The sequence below is a fragment of the Belonocnema kinseyi genome, chromosome 2 (genome assembly GCF_010883055.1).
Source record: "Belonocnema kinseyi isolate 2016_QV_RU_SX_M_011 chromosome 2, B_treatae_v1, whole genome shotgun sequence".
Classification (NCBI taxonomy): domain Eukaryota; kingdom Metazoa; phylum Arthropoda; class Insecta; order Hymenoptera; family Cynipidae; genus Belonocnema; species Belonocnema kinseyi.
Genome location: NC_046658.1, coordinates 30653222 through 30654788, shown reverse-complemented (window position 1 = coordinate 30654788; position 1567 = coordinate 30653222).

Sequence of the window (1567 nt, the reverse complement as noted above, 5' to 3'; positions counted from 1 at the left end):
ATGGTTTGCATATTTTTTGGCTCACTGTTAAATGAACAATAAAAGTCATAATAAAATATCAATGATAAAAGTGCTTTCATTATTGCATTCTTTATAGTGTGACAATCTTTACTATAATGATAATATGAAAAAGTGCATTAGAGAATGCAAATTATGATTCAAATTTCAACATTTTCACTGAACAAGATTTATGAGGACGAAATGCTATATTTTAGGTAATTCATAATAATTACAGTGATAAAAACATTACGTTCGGTAACTTTGCACAATTAGTATAATTCACATTAAATAATCTTATTAATAAAATGCATAAGAGAAGCTAATTTTGAAATTGACGAACAAGTTTAAAGTTATGAAAAATATGACTTCAACACGGCGAATTCACATTTTTTCGTGATTTAGATTTGCTACATCTCCCCTGCAAGAAAACGCATCGGAATAGATAAAGAACGAACATTACCTTAAAGACTTAAAAATTGTAACAAAGTTAAAAGCATCCCGCTACCATACGGCCCGGCGGGCCCATGATTAAGAGTGGGGAACAAAACACCCCCACTCTTTAATTACCGAAAACTTGCCCCGAAGCGCTCAGTCTTGTGCTCCCTGCACGCCCGCCTTGTCCTGTACTCACCGCGCTATCGTAATAGATCCCAACCAGGAATTCGGCTTTCGGCTTCGCCGGCAAACATCCACCACCTCATCACGCCCGCTTTTGGCTTCACCGCCAGAAGCCACTTTCTCAACTCACCCGCTCTTGGCTTCGCCGCCCGATTCGGGCCTCATCAGATTTTTCACTGGGGAAATCTATTTGTAAGTTTAACAAATAAACTCCCCCATTATTCTGAATGATTATTGTCTTTTACTGACTTTACCCATTCTCGACATTCCACCTCCCACCTTTCCTTTAATTTGCGACTCCCGCCACAAATTTGGCGCCCTCATAAAAACCCACAATCCCTCCAAAAATCCTCCCGGTCGAGAGGGGAAGTCATTAAATGATGAGAGAAAAAAAATTTTATTGATGGAGGCCTGTATGCCATTGGAAAGAAAAATTTTTTATTTTCTTTTAAAAAATAGTGTAGGAAAACGTTTGAAAATTGTTTTGAGGAAATGTTTTATTGATTTTTGGAAAAAATGCGGGTAGAATGTAATTTAGCTCGAAGAAAGTGCGTGCAGACTGTTATATATGTCCGATAAAACGTTGGTGGGACAGCAGTCCAATTTCAAGTTCCACCATCGACAATAGTAAATAAAATTACCCTACGAAAAAACGCCTTACTTGTACTCCTTGCAGCAGGATTGAGTAAGTAAAGGGTTTAAAATACTCAAAATAAATTAGTAAAAAATCAATACGGAAATAGGAGAAAACTAGTTAGAACGGAAAAAATAAGAAAGATAGCAAAAAAATAGGAGAAAATTGAACGAGAAACAAGAAAGTTAGAAAAGGAAGCGGCGCCAGTAACGAAAATAGGCGCGCGAAGTAGGGGTCAGTGACGTCATACAAACAACCTGATACGACTGGATTGCGGGGTTTCCGAATCGTTCAAGGGAAAAGAAGGAAGGGAAG